The following is a 22035-nucleotide window of genomic DNA, read 5'->3' as shown; positions in this document are numbered from 1 at the left end:
GATGGTGTTGTGGAACTTGTAGAGCGTCTTTCAGCGCCAGTAAAGCGCGATTAACAAATTAACGTTTTTTCAGATTTACAGTTTTGTGATTTGTCATCAGCCAATGCTGGTACCTCAAGCCTGTGACATGTTGGGTTGCCACTGACTCCTTAGCTGGTGCGGTTGGACGGTCGACAAGCTGTCTGGCACTCTGCAGGCCAAGCCATAGTGTAAAATTATGTTCGCACTATATTAGAACGTCCTTAGTTCTCCTTAGGAAGGTAATACTGAACCGTAATGATCCATTAGGATGTACCATACTGTCAAAAGTCGTGTAGTCAGCTGATCCTATCTTTACCAGGCAGCTAAGCCCTAGCATTCGGAAGTACCTGCAGTGATGATCAGCAACACAATCATTGGATGGCCCTCACACCTAGCAGTGACGATAATATTAGTGCGACAAATATTGTGAGATGTACTGGTGATGGAATATCCTCAGTATGTCCACCAGTGATGTGGTAGTTGGCAGCCAGCACGAAGTCCCACGAGACGCAGGTCATGGTTGCTTGGATGTTGTCATCTAAGGAATGGCAAGTAGTGTGTTCACGAGAGGAGCTGGAACATATAACACATGGACGTAACAGAGCTGTAATAATCATTGAACTGATTGCTTCAGTATGAATTCCATCGGTGCTAGTGGCCGACGGAACTCAGAGCTAGAGAACTGCAGTATTTTCTCCAAGGTAAATCTTGTTGTTTCACATAACAAGAGTGGAAGGCACTAACGTGAAACTGTTCATTATGACGAATACGGCCCATTTCTTTACTAGTGGTCAGTGCTCCTTTTTACTGTTTGCTTAAAAGTTTTTTTTCCAGGCTTTTTAAACTGCATTGTCAAGCCTGTGAAAGGTGTTATTTTCTAGGCGTTTCAATCCGGAACCGCGCGACTGCTACGGTCGCAGGTTCGAATCCTGCCTCGGGCATGGATGTGTGTGATATCCTTAGGTTAGTTAGGTTTAAGTAGTTCTAAGCTCTAGGGGACTGATGACCTCCGATGTTAAGTCCCATAGTGCTCAGAGCCATCTGAACCATCTTTATTTTGTTATTTTCTCCAAGGTAAATCTTGTTGTTTCACATAACAAGAGCTAACGAACCTCTCTCTGTGGATAATTTTGCTGAGCGTGTGACTTGTGCCTAGCAATTGGTGCCAATGTAACAACATGTGCTCCTGTGCGCAACTGACTTAAAGTGTTGCTTGCTCCCTTCTGCTGCATAGCTATGTCATCACCTCTGCCTGGTGTTGCCTGAACCCGTGCAAACGTGAACTTAAGGAAAACATTTATTTCTTCCCCTTTTCTATTCTATGGCTTAACAATAGGAAAAGAAATCATTTAATGTCAACTATCAGGGTGCTAGAGTGGCATGAATCTGTTGTAAGAATTTGTAACTACTTTGTATGACAGTTGTGTATGTGGATTAACGAGTTTTATTGAGAGGCAGCTGTAAGTAAGATATATGTTTAATACAGATCGCTAACGTTACTCTGTCCATAAAAGAATGTTGTACCACTGCTATCTACCCAGCAGAGGAGATGGTCCAGCTCATACATTACCAGCTGTACTTCCTCCAACACTGCAACTAACATGACGTTACAGAATGTGCCGTTCACCTGCAGACCGTCATTTCACTGTTGCATCAGAGATCCATGCATTTGTGGGAGGAGGAATGGGTTGCAGTGAGAGACAATAACCTATGTGCGATCAACCCAAATATCTAGTTGTGGCGTTACTCATGCCACACACTTCATAGGTATGAAGTCGCACATGGCTTCTTTCCCGAGTGAGAGGATCCCCCAGTGTGTGATACCCGTGGCATGCAAACCACTGTGCGACACATTTTAACTGAGTGCATTTGATATTGTGATAGACAGGCAAAAGATTTAGGTGGGCATCCACCCTCGGTTTTAGCTTATGACGAGACGAGTGTGTTAAATATTTTTAAAAAATTTGATATATGTGGACTTTAGCCTAAGCTTACAAGTTGGAGACTTTTAGTGTGTTCCACAATGGCTAACTCATCCTTTTTATTCCTGTGATCTACCACCCAGAGATCTCTATGTTTTATTTTGATCCTTTTCCTGAGATTTTCTTTTGCCTGTCAGTTCTTAGTCTGAGATTTTCTGTGATCTTCGTTGGTCGTCTGCGCACTGACTATTGTGTGTGTGTGTGTGTGTGTGTGTGTGTGTGTGTGTGTGTGTGTGTGTGTGTGCGTGCGCGTGCGTGTGTGTGTGTGTGTGTGTGTGTGTGTGTGTGTGTGTGTATGTATGTATGTGCGTGGAGATGTTTTTAAGGCATTAATTATGGTGTTCCTTATAGTTTCGGTTTTTAATAATTTTGTGGACATCGTCCATACTTTCCTCATACTAGTTTAGTACAGGCACTAAGGGCCTTCCTGTCGTGTTACCTCACAAACAATATCATAATCACTTCAATTGAAAGTACATCAATGTATAAATAATCCAGCGAAACATACCACAGAACACAATCAGTTATTTTAGTCACTTGCCCTTGAATATTTCGTTAAAAATAGCACAAAAAATTTCCCGCTATTTCTCTACAATTACAATACACTGAAAAAAAATTATAAACAAAGAAGGAATATGAATATAGACTTTTCTGGTGCATTCTGCTGACGAAATCTTCTTGGGCTTCCATCTGTCTGGCTTCGCTGAAATTTTGAGACTTTTCGATGAATAACTGTCATTATCGTATGGAGAAAATGGTGAAATTGATACCCATCGAAACGCTGTCGCCCCGATGGAAGGCTAAGAATATTTCATCGCAGGTGAAACGCTCCACTTGAATAGACACATGACGTCATGTTTTGTTTCTATACTTAATTTGGTTCAGTACATTTCACACACAAAATTGAGCCTATAGCTTGCTTCAACGTAAATTTTCCACAAAATTATAACGCTGTCTTTTATCAAAGCACTTTGTGTCTTAGCGTCTTGAATGCAGAATAGACAAGAAAGTGGTACGAACAATAACTTGTGAAACTTCGCGCACGGCGCACTCATCGCTCTCTTTGATCTATTTAATCGAAACTACTTCCGATAATTGAATAATTATGTGTCAGTTTCTGCGTAACATTTAAAAACAACCGTCAATCCTCAGTATACCTCACATTTCGAAATTATCATTTTACATGTGCAGATAAAGAAAACAAAGTACCGAAGATGATTATACGAAAGAAAGGTACAAGCCAGTGCAACGAAAATGCAACATTTTATGTCACATTGTTTCATAATACATGCTCAAAGTAGGTGCTCTGTTCAGTGATCCATGGAACTATTTTATAATGTTTGAGGCCACCTTGCGAAGTATGTTGACACTGATGTTGTTACTATCAATTGTTATACCTATCTTTAGTTGAATGAGATTTTCACTCTACAGCGGAATGTGCGCTGATATGAAACTTCCTGGCAGATTAAAACTGTGTGCCGGGGCGAGACTCGAACTCGGGAGCTTTGCCTTTCGCGGGCAAGTGCTCCACCATCTGAGCTACCCAAGCACGACTCACCCCCGGTCCTCACTGCTTTAATTCCGCCAGTACCTCGTCTCCTACCTTCCAAAGGTAGGCAAAGGTCCCGAGTTCGAGTCTCGGCGCGGCACACAGTTTTAATCTGCCAGGAAGTTTCACATCTTTAGTTGCATCAGTAAGTGCGACCTGTTTTTATAGGTCCTTCCTGTAAGGTATCCAAGCAGGAAGAAGTCTAGAGACACTAAATCGGGAGATTTTGGCGGTCGGAATCCTTTAGAAATGGTTTTCGTGAAAGACGTGTAGGTATCCGATTGACAAGATTCTTGTGATTTAACTGCCGTATTCACTTTTTTACTAAGACGGAAGCATGTCTCATCAATGAAGAAAATCAGAGAAAAAAACATGGTCCGTTTTTTCATGGATGTCGACGAATTACCTAAACCATGTACAATATGCTAGATGCTTTTGTTATCTGGCGCCTTCAGTTTCTGCACACTAAAAACATATGCTCGAAATTTCAATTTCTATATTGGTTTCTGAGTACTACCAATGAAATCAGAGACTGGACAGAAAGACCTATGAAAATTTTTGAAGGCAAATGCAGCATCGAATTCCTCACCTCAGTCAGTAGTGTCTGTCAAAATGGTCAGCCTCTCAGTTCTTCTTCTGTTTATAGCTAATCCATATTCCTGTAAACGGGCGAGAAATCTCGATATTGTTGAACTGTGTGACACTGCAGACTTGGATATTTTCTATGAAAAACTTCTACAACATGTACACAGGAACGATTAGCAAAATATTGTTCAACAGCGAAAATCCCTTCTCTTGAGAAAACGACACAGTTTTCAAGCAATGGGCTGCAAAAATACTACATGCATCATGTGACCTGTGCTCATATTACATGGAAGCTTATGCTAAAACTGTCACGTAACCCATTTCCTAACTTATTATGCGGATCACAACAGTCAAATTTTGCAACCTGCAAACAGTATTCACCACTGCCAATGACTGCATTACTAATTCTTCCTACATCTCTTTTCCTCTTAATACGGTGCAAGGAGAACTGTTATTTCTCCAGCTTCGGTTTTTTTGTTGTTGATTCATGATAGGGAACTTATCTTAGGAGAACAGGAGTGTAGTAAAGTTGTTTCTTGCTGAAAACAATTGATGGGCAGGTACGGGACAGGAAGTGGCAATCTGCTGTGTCCCTAAATAGAAGGAGCACTGAAAAGGCTGGGCTGCATACCACAAGCAAAAGCAGAAGCAAAAAGGAGTCATTTTTAGCTAGGTGAGATCTGAAGGCCGTATGAAACCACAGAGGTACAGAGTGTGGAACCAGCCGTTGAGCACTTCTATGCCATGTACGGATCTTTATTCAAATCCTAGTAAGGGATTCTGTTAATGGCTCACAGTAATTTTTTCGGTAGAAGAGGGGATTTCTCACATGTACACATGTGGAAAGCTTTGGGTTGGGTATAGCTAGAGATCTGCCATGTAGTGGGAGAGATTTTCTGCCTTCTTCCTAAAATTATTATTGGTCGGAACTCGCAAGGACTGCGGCAGCTGGACTTCAAAAGAGCGTTACTGGCAGAAACAGCTGTTTCATACAGTGAAGTCAGTACACAACTGCTGCAGGGAAACTGCTGCAGCTCATGTTACTGTTACTGTTTTCAGGTTGCAAATAGCGTTAAAAATTTGACTTTATTGACTGTGTGATTCGCATAATAAGTTAGGAATTGGGTTACGTGACAGTTTAGGCATAAGCTTCCGTGTAACATGAGCACTTGCTGCAGGTCGTTGCAGACTATGAAGGCCGCGCTAAACTTAGAATTTCCAGTTGCTGCTGCAGCCATTGTGCACACCCGCATAGTCTAAGAGTGGTAAGCATGCTGCGCTAATACAGCCTTCGAGGCGAAGGTGATACGAGACTAGTTAAATAGCATTAGGGTTACATTCTGGACAATTAATATTCACGATCACCTGGTAGTCCCCATCATGTACTTTGACGAAAGCATTGGTGTCCGTTCTTACTTTCTGAGGACACTATCTTTAAATCACCAGCCACCTTTCACAGTCGTTGACCATATTTATGAAACAGTTTCATATTGTGCTTTTATGAATCCGCCTGCTAGTGCCAAGCCTATAGCTCATATTAGCAGTGCCTTGTCCACTTGTTAAATGCTTACGTCTACATCTACGTCTACATGGATACTCTGCAAATCATATTTAAGTGCCTGGCAGAGGGTTCATCGAACTACCTTCACAATTCTCTATTATACCAATCTCGTATAATGCGCGAAAAGAACGAACGCTTTTTCGTACGAGCTCTGATTTCCATTATTTTGACATGGCGATTGTTTCTGCCTATGTAGGTCGGCGTCAACAAAATATTTTCGCATTCGGAGGAGAAAGCTGGTGATTAGAATTTCGTGACAAGATTCCTCCGCAAAGAAAAAGGCCTTTCTTTTAATGATTTTCAGCCCAAATCCTGTATCATCTCAGTGACATTCTCTCCAATATTTCGCGATAATGCAAGAAGTGCTGCCCTTCTTTGAACTTTTCCGTCAATCCTATATGGTAAGGATCCCACACTGCGCAGCAGTATTCTAAGAGAGGACGGACAAGCATAGTGTAAGCATCCTCCTTAGTAGATCTGTTACTTTTCCTAAGTGTCCTGCCAATGAAACGCTGTCTTTGGTTAATCTGCCCCATAACATTTTCAATGTGTTCGTTCCAGTTTAAGTTGTTCGTAATTGCAATTTCTAGATATTTAGTTGAATTTACGGCCTTTAGACTTGACTGATTTATCGTGTAACCGAAGTTTAACGCACTCTAGCACTTATGTGGATGACCTCACGCTTTTCGTTATTTAGGGTCAATTGCCAATTTTCGCACCATACATATATCTTTTCTAAATCGTTTTGCAATTTTTTTTGATCTTCTAATGACTTTACTAGTCGAGAAACGGTTAGGTAAAGTGGGTAAATAATTTTTGTTTGATGTCTTGGTTGTTACAAGTGACCACTAGTTGTCTTTTGTAGTGTCATGGATCTTTTCATTAATATTTCTGTGTGATGTGTGGCATTCATACAAAATGGTCCATCGCTAGTAACCGACAGTTAATAAGATCTTATCCATTGTGTGATATTTCTCCTACATCGAAATCATCTTTTGATGTCGATAATACCTGTGGTGCTGTCTTGCAGTAGCAGATCAAACGAATGCAATGCAAATCCTACTTAGAGGGACACTTATTTTCACGTGAGCGACGTTACGATCACACTGGATAATGCAGAAGCAAAATGTAGCGTACCATTTCTTGCTCTCTCAATAATTGCCACCATAGCAGATTTAATGCAGTAGAGGTGCCTATTATTAAACGATAGACATAATTTATAAATAAAATTGGAAATTTACAATCGTATTAGATCTTGTCACTAATATGTGACTAAGTAACGCAGTAGATACATACAGAGACTGAATTCCAACTTCTTACCACTCGACTGACACAGTGACCGCTTCCGCCAACACCCTAAGAGCCTCAACCAGTGTCCCTGTCCTGTATTCGGTGATAACGGTCCGCTGTGGCGTGGGGTGGAGCCTCATTAATCAGAAAGTCCGCCGCCGCTCCGAACAATAGAGACAAATCTCGATCAGGAACGTCGAGACAAAATTCATCCCATTGTCGACTTCTGACGTTACTGTTTATCTTTGACAGGCCATTAATTCGGAATTTCCGTGAGGATTTCGCCCACCTCCCTATCTGTGAACTCTCTCTTTCTCCCTATGTTTCTCTCTCCTACTTTAACTCATAAAATCGCCTTTTCTTTTCTTTTTATCTTAGGGTATCGCTCGCTGTCCTCGACGGCGAAGTTTAAAGTATGATTTAATGTTCCGAATTTACCAGAGAGCTCTCTCGCGCTTACAGCTTCAAGAAGAGCAGGCCATGGATAAAGAGGAGAAATGACAAGCAGCGCGTTAGAAACTTGAGCAATAAATCACTCCCAAGCGCCAGTTTGCACAGCTTAGTGAAAGAGACTCGTCTTTTGTTCCTGCAAAGCGAAATATTTTTAACACTTGGCCTGATTCTTGTAAAAAGAGTTACCGGCTTCTTTCTAGGACACGCCGGGCCATAAATCTCAGAGTTTACCAAGAAACAAGAGCACTTCAGCACCACACGGGCTGATATAACGACTGTAAATATTTGTCTTGTGCAGACTTCTCTTTCCAAGACACCCACTGCTCTTTCATGTTCACACAAAATTAAATGTTTCCTACGTCTCTGTGAAACTACTTTACCGTCATTACAATGTGAATAAAATATACTTTAGAAATTTGTTGATTTCTTTATCTCGCGAATTGCATTCCGCGGCAAGAGCTACATTTACTGCACGCATGAACAGATATTTTTATAACCCGGAATTAAAACACGAACTTAAGAAAGTTCTTTTGCTGTTATGGGTGATCTAAAGCAAAGCCAAGAAACCTTCATTAGCAGTTCATAAGTATTCGGAAGTCGCAATTTTCACGATGCTTGTGAGGGTAGAAAATATTAATTATTTTATATAAGGGAGATTATAAATTTAGGTACATATAATTATACACAATAATACATTACAATTCTGGGAATATTTCTATAAAGTTTGGTTTTACTAGCATAGAATTACAGTTCGCAGTACTGTTCGAAAAATAATCTTACGGGCTTGGTCACTTCAATGACAACACGTGTAATATGTTTCAAAAATGCAATGTTGAACAGTAATATACTGCAGTAGTTCCCATAAGCGGTCTTCTTGTTATACCGGTCTTTAGCAATAACAAACTAACATAGTCAAGAACATACAAAAAATTAGTTTAGAAACAATAAACGTAGTATACAAATTTTATGACAGTATTCCCATTGTTGTTGTTGTTGTGGTCTTCAGTCCTGAGACTGGTTTGATGCAGCTCTCCATGCTACTCTATCCTGTGCAAGCTTCTTCATCTCCCAGTACCTACTGCAACCTACATCCTTCTGAATCTGCTTAGTGTATTCATCTCTTGGTCTCCCTCTACGATTTGTACCCTCCACGCTGCCCTCCAATACTAAATTGGTGATCCCTTGATGCCTCAGAACATGTCCTACCAACCGATCCCTCCTTCTGGTCAAGCTGTGCCACAAACACCTCTTATCCCCAATCCTATTCAATACTTCCTCATTAGTTATGTGATCTACCCATCTAATCTTCAGCATTCTTCTGTAGCACCACATTTCGAAAGCTTCTATTCTCTTCTTGTCCAAACTATTTATCGTCCATACAAATACTTTCAGAAATGACTTCCTGACACTTAAATCTATACTCGATGTTAACAAATTTCTCTTCTTCAGAAACGCTTTCCTTGCCATAGCCAGTCTACATTTTATATCCTCTCTACTTCGACCATTATCAGTTATTTTGCTCCCCAAATAGCAAAACTCCTTTACTACTTTAAGCGTCACATTTCCTAGTCTAATTCCCTCAGCATCACCCGACTTAATTCGACTACATTCCATTATCCTCGTTTTGCTTTTGTTGATGTTCATCTTATATCCTCCTTTCAAGATGCTATCTATTCCATTCAACAGCTCTTCCAAGTCCTTTGCTGTCTCTGACAGAATTACAATGTCATCGGCAAACCTCAAAGTTTTTATTTCTTCTCCATGGATTTTAATACCTACTCCGAATTTTTCTCTTGTTTCCTTCACTGCTTGTTCAATATACAGATTGAATAACATCAGGGAGAGGCTACAACCCTGTCTTACTCCCTTCCCAACAACTGCTTCCCTTTCATGTCCCTCGACTCTTATAACTGCCATCTGGTTTCTGTACAAATTGTAAATAGCCTTTCGCTCCCTGCATTTTACCCCTGCCATCTTTAGAATTTGAAAGAGAGTATTCCAGTCAACATTGTCAAAAGCTTTCTCTAAGTCTACAAATGCTAGAAACGTAGGTTTGCCTTTCCTTAATCTTTCTTCTAAGATAAGTCTTAAGGTCAGTTTTGCCTCACGTGTTCCAGTATTTCTACGGAATCCTAACTGACGTTCCCCGAGGTCGGCTTCTACTAGTTTTTCCATTCGTCTGTAAAGAATTCGTGTTAGTATTTTGCAGCTGTGGTTTATTAAACTGATTGTTCGGTAATTTTCACATCTGTCCACACCTGCTTTCTTTGGGATTGGAATTATTATATTCTTCTTGAAGTCTGAGGGTATTTCGCCTGTTCATACCTCTTGCTTACCAGATGGTAGAGTTTTGTCAGGGCTGGCTCTCCCAAGGCTGTCAGTAGTTCTAATGGAATGTTGTCTACTCCCGGGGCCTTGTTTCGACTCAGATATTTCAGTGCTCTGTCAAACTCTTCACGCAGTATCATATCTCCCATTTCATCTTCATCTACATCCTCTTCCATTTCCATAATATTGTCCTCAAGTACATCGCCCCTGTATAGACCCTCTATATACTCCTTCCACCTTTCTGCTTTCCCTTCTTTGCTTAGAAGTGGGTTTCCATCTGAGCTCTTGATGTTAATACAAGTGGTTCTCTTATCTCCAAAGGTCTCTTTAATTTTCGTGTAGGCAGTATCTATCTTACCGCTAGTGAGATAAGCCTCTACATCCTTACATTTGTCCTCTAGCCATCCCTGCTTAGCCATTTTGCACTTCCTGTTGATCTCATTTTTGAGACGTTTGTATTCCTTTTTGCCTGCTTCATTTACTGCATTTTTATATTTTCTCCTTTGATCAATTAAGTTCAATATTTCTTCTGTTACCCAAGGAGTTCTACTAGCCCTCGTCTTTTTACCTACTTGATCCTTTGCTGCCTTCACTACTTCATCCCTCAGAGCTACCCATTCTTCTTCTACTGTATTTCTTTCCCCCATTCCTGTCAATTGTTCCCTTATGCTCTCCCTGAAACTCTGTACAACCTCTGGTTCTTTCAGTTTATCCAGGTGCCATCTCCTTAAATTCCCACCTTTTTGCAGTTTCTTCAGTTTTAATCTACAGGTCATAACCAATAGATTGTGGTCAGAGTCCACATCTGCCCCTGGAAATGTCTTACAATTTAAAACCTGGTTCCTAAATCTCTGTCTTACCAGTATATAATCTATCTGATACCTTTTAGTGTCTCCAGGGTTCTTCCATGTATACAACCTTCTTTCATGATTCTTAAACCAAGTGTTAGCTATGATTAAGTTATGCTCTGTGCAAAATTCTACCAGACGGCTTCCTCTTTCATTTCTTAGCCCCAATCCACATCCACCTACTACGTTTCCTTCTCTCCCTTTTCCTACTACCGAATTCCAGTCACCCATGGCTATTAAATTTTCGTCACCCTTCACTATCTGAATAATTTCTTTTATTTCATCATACATTTCATCAATTTCTTCGTCATCTGCATAACTAGTTGGCATATAAACTTGTACTACTGTAGTAGGTGTGGGCTTCGTATCTATCTTGGTCACAATAATGCGTTCACTATGCTGTTTGTAGTAGCTTACCCGCATTCCTATTTTCCTATCCATTATTAAACCTACTCCTGCATTACCCCTATTTGATTTTGTGTTTATAACCCTGTAGTCACCTGACCAGAAGTCTTGTTCCTTCTGCCACCGAACTTCACTAATTCCCACTATATCTAACTTTAACCTATCCATTTCCCTTTTTAAATTTTCTAACCTACCTGCCCGATTAAGGGATCGGACATTCCACGCTCCAATCCGCAGAACGCCAGTTTTATTTCTCCTGATAACGATGTCCTCTTGAGTAGTCCCCTCCCGGAGATCCGAATGGGGGACTATTTTACCTCCGGAATATTTTACCCAAGAGGACGCTATCATCATTTAACTATACGGTAAAGCTGCATGCCCTCGGGAAAAATTACGGCTGTAGTTTCCCCTTGCTTTCAGCCGTTCGCAGAACCAGCACAGCAAGGCCGTTTTGGTTATTATTACAAGGCCAGATCAGTCAATCATCCAGACTGTTGCCCTTGCAACTACTGAAAAGGCTGCTGCCCCTCTTCAGGAACCACACGTTAGTCTGGCCTCTCAACAGATACCCCTCCGTTGTGGTTGCACCTACGGTACGGCTATCTGTATCGCTGAGGCACGCAAGACTCTCCATCAACGGCTAGGTCCATGGTTCATGGGGGGTTGGCGGGGGGGAGTTTTCCCATAATAAGTGTAATAGACAACGATATGTAAAATACTTTAATAGATTATTTAATATGGAGGAAACATGAACTGCACATCAGATACCTTAATACAGTAATTACTACGGTGGAATCATGAAGTGATGTCTAGATACAGACCTTCTAGCAATATCTTTCTTCAACAGTCAAGCTGAATGGGAGTAAAATCTACATCTGTTGTCTGACCAAGCATTTCTCTTCTCATTTCTTTTGTATTCCATTATCAGATTTCTGTTATCTGTTTTGCTTGCGAAGACTAGAGTGCTAACAAGCTGCTTCTATTGTAAGATGTACTATTTCTAATTTTCGGTAGTGGTTTTGTGGAAGGCTGCACCTGCGGGAAGAGTAGTCAGTTATTTCCACAACAACAGTACTGAAAGACAAAAACCAATATTTGAAACGTAAATAAGATGCAGCTACGTGCTTATAACATCACTTTATAATTAGTAAATAATAAATAATTGAAATATATTAGACACTACTGAAATGGCTCGTTGGATAAAAGATTTTGGCATACTGCCTCTGCCTCAGAGTGATATATGTGATAAGGTGTCCGCCAGACACACTGTCTCGTTTTTGTTACCCACAGCAATTGCGGCGTCACTATCTCCTATCAAGGGACTCTTCTGAGTACGATACACGTTGAGTGCGAGTACTAGCCATACTTTTTACAGTAGGTAGTATATGTACTGCCTTAAAAATTAGTAATATTTTAAAAAATGACGCAACAGTTCTAGTTATTTGGTTCCCCAAAAACCCTGAGAGCGAAATAACAGTAATTTACAACACACTTTAATAACAAGGAACTGTTATTAAATACCAGAAGACCTGACGTTCTGCATAAAGAAGTCGTATATCTACCCTACAAAGCGGAATTTTGTCCAGTACACTTTCAGCCAAATCAGTGGTTGTGGAATGTAGGAAACCTATATGGAATGTAATACCTACATTATTTAACGTACCAAATAAGCCACCACAACTGTGTCTTAAACGAAAATTGCACTGACGTGATAATAAATAGTCAAAAGCAATAAGTGATTTGGCTGTTTATACATGTATTTCACGATAACTCATGCCTCTTGGTAATTTGCTAACGCATGCAAAGCAAAAATATAAAAACTATTTAGTTATTTAAGTAAAAAATAATAACAACAACATTAAACAACATTATGCTTACGATTCATGTTACTGTACGCTTTCTTACCGCTTGGAGCGCTAGTGTCACTGCGGCTGTCAAGCGATAACGACTTCTGCATGAGAGAGTGTCGTTACTGTATACTGTGGTCCCCACCCTAATCTACACTCCTGGAAATTGAAATAAGAACACCGAGAATTCATTGTCCCAGGAAGGGGAAACTTTATTGACACATTCCTGGGGTCAGATACATCACATGATCACACTGACAGAACCACAGGCACATAGACACAGGCAACAGAGCATGCACAATGTCGGCACTAGTGTATATCCACCTTTCGCAGCAATGCAGGCTGCTATTCTCCCATGGAGACGATCGTAGAGATGCTGGATGTAGTCCTGTGGAACGGCTTGCCATACCATTTCCACCTGGCGCCTCAGTTGGACCAGCGTTCGTGCTGGACGTGCAGACCGCGTGAGACGACGCTTCATCCAGTCCCAAACATGCTCAATGGGGGACAGATCCGGAGATCTTGCTGGCCAGGGTAGTTGACTTACACCTTCTAGAGCACGTTGGGTGGCACGGGATACATGCGGACGTGCATTGTCCTGTTGGAACAGCAAGTTCCCTTGCCGGTCTAGGAATGGTAGAACGATGGGTCGATGACGGTTTGGATGTACCGTGCACTATTCAGTGTCCCCTCGACGATCACCAGTGGTGTACGGCCAGTGTAGGAGATCGCTCCCCACACCATGATGCCGGGTGTTGGCCCTGTGTGCCTCGGTCGTATGCAGTCCTGATTGTGGCGCTCACCTGCACGGCGCCAAACACGCATACGACCATCATTGGCACCAAGGCAGAAGCGACTCTCATCGCTGAAGACGACACGTCTCCATTCGTCCCTCCATTCACGCCTGTCGCAACACCGCTGGAGGCGGGCTGCACGATGTTGAGGCGTGAACGGAAGACGGCCTAACGGTGTGCGGGACCGTAGCCCAGCTTCATGGAGACGGTTGCGAATGGTCCTCGCCGATACCCCAGGAGCAACAGTGTCCCTAATTTGCTGGGAAGTGGCGGTGCGGTCCCCTACGGCACTGCGTAGGATCCTACGGTCTTGGCGTGCATCCGTGCGTCGCTGCGGTCCGGTCACAGGTCGACGGGCACGTGCACCTTCCGCCGACCACTGGCGACAACATCGATGTACTGTGGAGACCTCACGCCCCACGTGTTGAGCAATTCGGCGGTACGTCCACACGGCCTCCCGCATGCCCACTATACGCCCTCGCTCAAAGTCCGTCAACTGCACATACGGTTCACGTCCACGCTGTCGCGGCATGCTACCAGTGTTAAAGACTGCGATGGAGCTCCGTATGCCACGGCAAACTGGCTGACACTGACGGCGGCGGTGCACAAATGCTGCGCAGCTAGCGCCATTCGACGGCCAACACCGCGGTTCCTGGTGTGTCCGCTGTGCCGTGCGTGTGATCATTGCTTGTACAGCCCTCTCGCAGTGTCCGGAGCAAGTATGGTGGGTCTGACACACCGGTGTCAATGTGTTCTTTTTTCCATTTCCAGGAGTGTAGTTGAGTCCTAATTAGTTTAGTATTGAGAACGACAGACACCACACACAATTTGCGCGGGACGCTGTTTTCTGGTATTATATGCCCAAGTTTCTTTTCACCATTTTTACAGAAGTCACGTCGCTTCCGATATTAGCAACAAGAATGATATGGAGACGAGTGTCCCAATTTGGCTCTGTTTTCGTGAGAACGAACTAGATTGCTCCAGATTAAGGAAATATCTTACACAAAAACATCGTTTTCAGTTCCATGTCATTTAACAGAAAATCGGCATCTACACACAAGAGCGAATGACTCCAAATAGTGTCCTAAAAAGAAATCACTCTAAAGTGGGCAGTGGTAGTTTTATTCCGAGATAACATGTTCTTTGTTTTTACTTAGAATTGTATGACATTTCAGAAAGTGCTGAAAAGCTGCATAGGACTGCGATAAAGAAATAAATTTACTTTAATTAAGAAATGTCCCCAAAGAACTAGAACTATAAGCTAAGTTACTTGGAACTAGTTAATGCAAAATATAAGAAACTGTATCTCTGCAACGAGACTGAGCCACCTAGGTAGGTGGCTACGAAAAATAAAGCGGAAACATATGATGATGGTTTGGTTTCACTTTTCGTAACTACACATATATATATATTTGGTATTCTTGCAAACACTGTGGACGAATTGTTTGTGTTCAAAACTAAAGGAATACTTTTTTCTTTTTACAAAGAATTCTATTTATTCGTCTACATTAATGTTATCCCCATAGTATAAAATGCTATGTGTACACTTACGACAGCGCTTCTACCAGTGAGCGAATCGTTTCTGGAAATCGATCTTTGGAATCGCTTTTAAATGTCTGAGCAATGCGCTTTTGATCTCATCTACAACTGCCGTTTAATGTTCTTCTTGTTTTTGGAAACAAAAAAGAAAGTATATGTCTGTTCAATATGGAGGCTGGGCCATCAATAACAGTATTGCTTTTGGCTAAAAATTGGTGAACATAGAACAAAATTTGAGGACGTGCATTATCGTGGCACAAAGACTGTAAATTATTCTTCCAGAAATCCGAACGTTAATTTTCGGACTGCTTTATGCAAACGGCGTTAAGCTTGTTAATAATACAGGGTGTTTATAAATGAATATCGGGGTTTTAACGCTTTATAATATTTATTACATTGAACTTGCAGTTGTAAATGACATGTCAAATGAAAGAGCAACTCAAACAGTTGTGTTTGGCACCAGTGCGCATGCACAGCGCTCAATGTTTCCGCCGAAATCCTCTAGATAGCGGTAGTAGCAAAGATGGCGACTAGTGAACAGAAAGCGTTTTGTGTTTGCAAAGACGGAGTCTGTAGTTGCTGTGCAACGTGCTTTCCGGCTGAAGTTCGGTTGTGATCCTCCAGGTGATAATAACATTCATAGATGGTATCATCAGTTTGAATATACCAGCTGCCTTTGTAAAGGGAAGAGTACAGGGCGACCAAGAGTTAGTGAAGAGACTGTTGAGCGCGTGAGAGAGTCATTCACTTCTAGCCCAAAAAAATCAGTCCTGAAGGCTGCTCGTGAATTACAAGTTGCCATCTCGACTGTTTGGAAAGTTTTAAGAAAATGTGTACAATTACGTCCTTACTGTTTACAGTTATTACAGCTTCTAACTCCAGCAGACCATGGATTACATGCAAAGGAAATTCTGTTTCATGACAATGAAGATTTTCTGGATCATGTTATCTTCAGTGATGAATCGACCTTTCATCTTAGTGGACATGTTAACACTCACAATGTGAGCATCTGGGGCTCATAAAATCCTCATGAGGTGGTACAAATGCAACGATATTTCCCTAAAGTGACTACACTCCTGGAAATGGAAAAAAGAACACATTGACACCGGTGTGTCAGACCCACCATACTTGCTCCGGACACTGCGAGAGGGCTGTACAAGCAATGATCACACGCACGGCACAGCGGACACACCAGGAACCGCGGTGTTGGCCGTCGAATGGCGCTAGCTGCGCAGCATTTGTGCACCGCCGCCGTCAGTGTCAGCCAGTTTGCCGTGGCATACGGAGCTCCATCGCAGTCTTTAACACTGGTAGCATGCCGCGACAGCGTGGACGTGAACCGTATGTGCAGTTGACGGACTTTGAGCGAGGGCATATAGTGGGCATGCGGGAGGCCGGGTGGACGTACCGCCGAATTGCTCAACACGTGGGGCGTGAGGTCTCCACAGTACATCGATGTTGTCGCCAGTGGTCGGCGGAAGGTGCACGTGCCCGTCGACCTGTGACCGGACCGCAGCGACGCACGGATGCACGCCAAGACCGTAGGATCCTACGCAGTGCCGTAGGGGACCGCACCGCCACTTCCCAGCAAATTAGGGACACTGTTGCTCCTGGGGTATCGGCGAGGACCATTCGCAACCGTCTCCATGAAGCTGGGCTACGGTCCCGCACACCGTTAGGCCGTCTTCCGCTCACGCCCCAACATCGTGCAGCCCGCCTCCAGTGGTGTCGCGACAGGCGTGAATGGAGGGACGAATGGAGACGTGCCGTCTTCAGCGATGAGAGTCGCTTCTGCCTTGGTGCCAATGATGGTCGTATGCGTGTTTGGCGCCGTGCAGGTGAGCGCCACAATCAGGACTGCATACGACCGAGGCACACAGGGCCAACACCCGGCATCATGGTGTGGGGAGCGATCTCCTACACTGGCCGTACACCACTGGTGATCGTCGAGGGGACACTGAATAGTGCACGGTACATCCAAACCGTCATCGAACCCATCGTTCTATCATTCCTAGACCGGCAAGGGAACTTGCTGTTCCAACAGGACAATGCACTTCCGCATGTATCCCGTGCCACCCAACGTGCTCTAGAAGGTGTAAGTCAACTACCCTGGCCAGCAAGATCTCCGGATCTGTCCCCCATTGAGCATGTTTGGGACTGGATGAAGCGTCGTCTCACGCGGTCTGCACGTCCAGCACGAACGCTGGTCCAACTGAGGCGCCAGGTGGAAATGGCATGGCAAGCCGTTCCACAGGACTACATCCAGCATCTCTACGATCGTCTCCATGGGAGAATAGCAGCCTGCATTGCTGCGAAAGGTGGATATACACTAGTGCCGACATTGTGCATGCTCTGTTGCCTGTGTCTATGTGCCTGTGGTTCTGTCAGTGTGATCATGTGATGTATCTGACCCCAGGAATGTGTCAATAAAGTTTCCCCTTCCTTGGACAATGAATTTACGGTGTTCTTATTTCAATTTCCAGGAGTGTATTTTTTTATGCCATATCCCAGCGGAAAGTTTATGGGCCTTTCTTTTTTGGTGAACCTACTGTAACTGGCACTTCTTACCTTGGTACACTATAGCAATGGCTCTTCCTTCAGTTGGAAGAAGATGAGCCAGAGAACTTCATTTCCCAGAAAGACGGTGCGCCACCTCACTGGCGTAGCGAAGTATGCGAATGGTTGAACTTCACTGTATCCAAGCGCTGGATAGGCCGCAAGGGGGCCAATGACAGGGCTTGCTTTGCATGGCGTCCACTTTCACCTGACCTAACGCCATGTGCTTTTTTTTCCTTTGGGGCTCCATCAAGAATCATGTGCATGTGCCTCTTCTACCAGCAGATCTCCCTGAAGTAAGAAACTGGATTGAAGCAGCTGTTGCTACAATCATTGAAGACACACTTATCAACATTTGGGAAGAACTCAGCTATAGACTTGATGTGTGCCGTTTGACAAATGGTGCTCACATTGAACATTTATAAGGTTCTTGGTAAAACTGTTTGAGTTGTTCTTTCATTTGACATATCATTTATAACTGTAAGTTTAATATAATAAATACTATTATTACTATTAAAACTCTCATATTCATTTATAAACACCCTGTACTTCTTATTGATTATTTGGCCTTGAGGCAAGAACTCATGGTTGAGTATATGACAGTCATAGTGTTCCCTTTAAGACTGGTGACTCTGTAACTACGAGAATGATCTGAAGATGGGTTGCCCTACTGGAAAACAATAATTTTGAGATAACAAAAATGATCAACACAGAAATAAAACATTGACAAAGTTGCTATATGGACATGTGTGCCCACTTTTGATATATGTTTTCAAACAGAACAATGTCATATGTATTCGTCACGTTTGTACAGCTCAGTTCAAGTTGTATACATGTATAAGCTTGTTTTATTCTCAAGCATCAATGCTACACGGCTTCCACATGTAAGTTTACGTATTTGATGGCTCTGGACTGAAGATTGTCTCCAGTGTTTTGTGCAACAGTATTTTTCGTAGTTACTGTGCGTCAGCGTTCTCTTCGGTGTGCTGCTTCGTTCGGTGGACAACTGACTGCTTTCGTTTGTGTCCTCTGTCGACTTTGCTTATGTGTCATGTGCCTTCCGCCCGAACGCTAAATGGAAACAAGGCGCCTGGTGTTCAAGAAATCAACAACTTACACCTAAAGAAATGGCCACTTAAGTCATTGGTGCTCTTGACAAGAATTTGCTATAGCTGTCTTAACAAATAGTCCCCAATTGCGTGGAAAATCGCCAAGGTATTTCCTATTCCCAACTCACATAAAGACGTTACCCTGGCTGCAAATTACCTGCCCACTAGTCTTCTTAGTGGTTCGGCAAAATCTTCAAGAGAGTCATCCCGCCCACATTTCAGCAAGAAACGCCCCTCGATGCCTACCAACTTGAGACTGCATGGGTGGTATATATCCTGGGGAGGTAATGGTGACTTACCTCTAGGGTCACTTTGGACAAACACTTCTTTTTTCGTAAACATGTTGATATTCTCAGGAGCAAAGCTTTTGGTATGGCCAAGAAACCCCTCCCAGTTTTCAAGAGTACTGACGTCAGTACCACAGCAGAGCTTCGATTGCATAAGGCGACAGTGCTCTCTAAGAACTCAGTCTGGCGTCTTGCCAGTCCAACACAAATTGGCCATCTACAAGTTTTACAAAATATGGTACTCATATGGATACTTCGTGCAAGCTGCTATACTCGCATCGTTGACTTGCATGCTGCTCTCCATATGGATACAGTACTAGAAGCAGTTCGCAAATGGACGACGATCCTCATAATGTCCGGTCTACAGCTCCCAATACCAGTTGTTGCTCTCTACTTGTCCCTTATGGCCACCCCTGCCTTTGTCGCTACATCTTCCCAGTTTACCTTCCTCGTCACCACCACTCTCCTATCACCCTCTGTACCCCCTTCCCTTCTTTTCCCTTATAATTTGCTACCCCAGGGCCGATCCTTTTCCAGATGTAAGGAAAATGCAGGTAACTGTGTCTTTAATGGTTAGTGTCTTCTCTGCCATGTTTAGTGTTTTTCAAGTGTTTTTCAATTGTTTTCTTGTTCAAGTGTTTCTCAAGTGTTTTTGACTTTATTGTCTGTTCACATTATATCACCGTTTTTTAAAACGATTCATGAAGGCAGCATTTTATTATTTATATTTCTCCCATGAATATCACCCTTTCAACTATTTCAATTCATAGCACATGTGCCTCCTTGTTTTCCTGCTTTTTGCATGTTTGTTAGTATTACATTCTACTGGTGGGTTATCTGTACCACTGCCAGTCAACGCTCCCACTTACATGCAATGAGGGAGAATAAAAGAACAATAAATAAGGAAAAAAGCTCTGTGGAGGTGTTTAGTGACATTACTACTACCAAATGCTCTACACAGAATTAAATTCATGGCAAATTATATAAGCATGCCACCTGAACATACAAATTCCTTTTTTATTTTTTTGGATACATAGCGTGTGCATAGGTGTTCTCTGTCACAGGGAACGAATGGGTACCTTTTATACTTGCAATAAGGGAGAATGAAATAACAATAAATAAGGAAAAAAGCTCTGTGGAGGTGTTTAGTGACATTACTACTACCAAATGCTCTACACAGAATTAAATTCATGGCAAATTATATAAGCATGCCACCTGAACATACAAATTCCTTTTTTCTTTTTTTGGATACATAGCGTGTGCATAGGTGTTCTCTTGTCACAGGGAACGAATGGGAACCTTTTATACCTTGACCTCGGTTTGCTGTTTCACCCTACTTGTCAACTTGGGTTTTCGCATGACCTGATGGGGCAAATCTCGAGTGCTTTCAATACGATCATTCCTTTCTCTATCTCTCTCTCTTCTTCTTCTTCTTCTTCTTCTTCTTCTTCTCCTCTTCCATTCTCTATATTGTTATTTTATCACTCCCATACCCCATGTGGGTGGGGGAGGGGGGCCTGTCAGCAATACAGTCAACCCACTCATCAGCCAATGGACGATAAAATTATAAAGTAGATGAAAAAACGAGAAACTGATAGTAGAGGTATACAAACCTTTTAAAGGTGAAAAATAAAACGGAAGTTTTGAGATATACAATAGCTGACTCCTTGCGCTGGTAATAATAAAAGATACATGAAATACAATAAGTGCACACTTAAAGATATTAAAACATGTTGCCAAAACACTGATATCTAAAATAAGCAGTTTACTGCCACTAGAAATTCGAAGAACCTGCCATGGGATTGGAAGTCAATTATTGAAGGGAGAAAGGTTGGCCAATGAAGAGGGGTAGCACTGTGGTGGTATGGGGATAGAGGATTGGTGCATTGCAACAGTGTGGTGGGAGTTACAGTTGGAACAGCAAAGAAGGTGGAGTAGAGGGGGAAACTGGTGACAGTAATAGTTAGTGGGAAAATGGAGAAAGAAAGGCAGAAGGGAGAAAAGGGGGTAAGTATGTGTGGGGAGAGGAGGGACAGGAAGCCCTGATAAGGTGGATTGTGTGGGGTGGATCTAGAGCTGGTAGGAGGGATAAATATCATAATGTCAAAATGTCAAAATGTGACCTGGGAGGGGAGATAGTTGAAGTTTCTTTGAGTGAGCATGAGAAGAATGTGTAAGTAGAGGGTTGGTGAAATGTGTCGGTAAGGGCGCAGCAGCGTTTGAGGATTGGAAATCAGAGGGGAAATGACAGGATTATTAGAATAGAGTTTGCAGGAAATACAGATTGTGTGGAGGTTTCCAGTGTAAGGGAGGAAAGGCGGGAATGTGATGAGTCAGTAAAGGATCCTTGCTGAGGAAGAAGGAAAACAGATGAAGAAAGTGAGATGGAGTGCATGTCGTTTGAAGATCTGGAGGAACGTGGGTGGAAGGGGCGGATATCCATGCAATATTTGCTTAGCAAAAATGTGGTATATCGAGGATTTATATGTGTGAAGGACAGTGGAGGGGTGTAGCCCCATGTTCAGCCAGTTAGAAGTTTTAGTAGTTTTGTTCTATTGTGAGCTTTCAGTTGGGTTATTAGTAAGTTGTGTTACAATGTTAGTTGCTGATCAAAGGTTAGTCCATGATGTTTTAGTAAATTAGAGAGCTGGGTGGAATGGTCATAAATGGTGAGGTAGAAGTCATGGAGGTTGAAGATGCGTGCAGTGCATCCTATAATTATTACGTGTGTTTTGGAGTGGTTAATTTTAAGGAGCTGTTGGTTACACCAGGAGGTACAGTGTGAGATGGATTTGGAGGAGGGATTATTGGGATTTCTGGAGCGTAGGATATAGGGCGAGGAAAGCGGTAACATCAGCATACTGAAGGAGGTGGATGGGAG

This window comes from Schistocerca cancellata, chromosome 8 (assembly GCF_023864275.1).
Source record: "Schistocerca cancellata isolate TAMUIC-IGC-003103 chromosome 8, iqSchCanc2.1, whole genome shotgun sequence".
Taxonomy (NCBI): domain Eukaryota; kingdom Metazoa; phylum Arthropoda; class Insecta; order Orthoptera; family Acrididae; genus Schistocerca; species Schistocerca cancellata.
The sequence above is the reverse complement of the archived record's forward strand: the minus strand, read 5'-3'. Positions refer to the sequence as shown.